Source organism: Elephantulus edwardii, unplaced genomic scaffold, assembly GCF_000299155.1.
Source record: "Elephantulus edwardii isolate Elephantulus edwardi_28Jun2011 unplaced genomic scaffold, EleEdw1.0 scaffold00531, whole genome shotgun sequence".
In the NCBI taxonomy this organism is placed as follows: Eukaryota; Metazoa; Chordata; class Mammalia; order Macroscelidea; family Macroscelididae; genus Elephantulus; species Elephantulus edwardii.
The window spans coordinates 93,097-95,523 of record NW_006400281.1 but is presented as its reverse complement, the minus strand read 5'-3'; the positions used below and the strand labels follow the sequence as shown (position 1 = coordinate 95,523).

General features: G+C 41.1%; 1 protein-coding gene across 1 annotated transcript in view; it reads left to right on the top strand.

Moving 5' to 3' along the window:
- Positions 1-2,427, top strand: part of SH2D4B (SH2 domain containing 4B) — a 295,071-nt gene that overhangs the window by 228,226 nt on the left and 64,418 nt on the right. The window lies entirely within an intron of this gene.

The following is a 2,427-nucleotide window of genomic DNA, read 5'->3' as shown; positions in this document are numbered from 1 at the left end:
TGCACCTTAGTCTCCAGAGAGACACCATTACTCTTCAGTACTTTAGAGAGGTCCCTAACAGCAGACTTTCCCATGGCAATGCACCTTTTAATTTCCTGGCTACTGGTGCCGAGACTGTTGACTGTGGAGCCAAGCAAACTAAAGCTGTGAACAATCTCAACCTCTTCACCTTCCATCCTAATGCTGCCAATTGGTCCAGTGGTGAGAATCTTTGTCTTCTTGACATTGAGCCTCAATCCATATTGGAGGCTATAGTCAATCTAATTCCTGTCTAGTCTACCATGTGAGATCGTGTGTAAATGAGAGGGTATTTCATAAGGACAGTAGAGATGTCAATGGACTAGATTAAGAATGTATTACCAGGCTCATGACCCAGTGCAGTGATCTGAACATGTAAAGACCTTGAACAAGGGACATGCTTGTGGCATCAGAAGAGACTTGCTGTCAGGAAGTAGTAGTGGCTACTGGCTGCCAAAAATTTTGTCAATCAGTTATTATCACATGACAAATACTCCTCAACCAAGACACTTAAAACATTAATCCTTTACTATTCATTCATGAGTCTGTATATCAGCTGGGCAGTATGTTTTGTCCAGGACAGGCTCAGGTCATGTTGGCTGGGTCTACTCATGCATGTGTCTCCAGACTGCTGGCATAATTGCTGGAGATCACTTCTCTAGGTGAACTTGCCTGAGTTATTTATCAGTTTCATACATCTTGCCCTCTAGCAAATTGACCTGATTGTGACTGTTGATCTTTTCTGGATAAACTGTATTTTGTGAATTAACCTGGCTTTGCAACCTAAGTCTTCCTTCCCTCATCAATGTTCAACTTGTTATCAGAGTAAGAGTTCTGCCTCACACTGGCAAAAAGCCCTTGGACACAGGAGTCAGGACAGAAAAATTTTGTTTATATACATGCAATATGAGAGACATATGAGCTTCTCATAATTTCTTCTTCTTGTCAGTAGCAATGGGGTCTTACATAGTGGGGACATGGACAATGAACAAGTGAGAATTTCCCCAGTACTTTCGCATGTCCAGATGTTCAAACCTAGTGATAGTTCTAGGCTTTCCTAGGACACAATATAGCTGGTTCCATCCAATATTTTATGACCAAAAGGGAGTAATTCCCAAGTGTAGGATATAGGTTTTAAGGCAAGTACGTCTCAGCTGTAGTTTACTGGGTAAGATAAAGAAAAGCTTTCCTTAGAGAGTTCTTTTATATGACTGGACAAATGAGTAAACATTCTTGAAAAGGCCTCAAAGTTTGATAAAGAAGTCAATCAATTAGCCAAGAGTACAAGAGAGAAAGATCAAGAAACAAAAACTCTCTTCCTTTTAAACAGTTATAAAAAGAAGTATTAGTTTTACTTCTAGCTTAAGATATTGTGAAATTTAGTATCTACTAATTTAGGAATTAGTCTTCTATTTTTCCATCTATTTGCTCCAAAATGAGCTCTGGTGGCCTAATGGCAAGAAGTTGCACTGCAATCCCAAAGGCATGCAGTTCAAAGCCACCAACTGCTCTGCGGGAGAAGGATGGGCAATCTCCTCTTGTGTGATTAACTCCCTCTGAAAACCCACTGGAGGGTCAGCTATGGATACATTCCAACTCTACGGTACACAACAGCAACAAAGAGGTCATACAAAGTGCTCCTTTAAACTGATAAAGTATTTAAAGAACAGAAATCAAGAGCAAGAATGTCGGTCTCCAGACTAACTAACATGTGCCAGATCCAGACCATGCTCTTCATGATTACTTGCTGTGCATCATAGAGCTGGACAATTACCAAGGATGACAGAAGAATTGATGCCTTTGAGCTCTGGTGCTGGAGAAGAGTTTGGAACATAACATGGACTGCCAAGAGAACTAACAGGTCTGTCTTGGAGAAAGTGAAACCAAATTGTTCCTTGGAGGCAAGGATTTTGAGACTTTGTTTCACATACTTTGGGCATGTAGCCAGGAGGGTCCAGTCGTTTTGGGAAGAATATCATGCTTGGAAGGGTTGAGAGACAGTGCAGGAGAGGAAGACCCTGGATGAGATGGATTTACACAAAAATGGGATAATGAGGGTATGTGTATCAGAGACAGTCAGATTTGTTCAGGATAGAGCAAGGTTCAGAGCTATTATCCATAGGGTCACTGTGAGTCACAAGTGACTCAATGGCACATAACAATAACAACTATTGTTTAAATATTATAAAATATTAGATTTTCAGTACTTTATCATTGATTGCAAGCTTAGGTTTGCTTGTTGTGATTGTTATGTGCTGTCGAGTCATTTGTGACTCATAGCGACCCTATGTACAACAACCCTAAACCCTGCTCTATCCTGTGCCTATCGCATTGCCTCTGACACACCCATCCCAATTACCCCAGTCACTGAATCAATCCACCTCATAGAGGGTCTTCCCCTCCTGCACT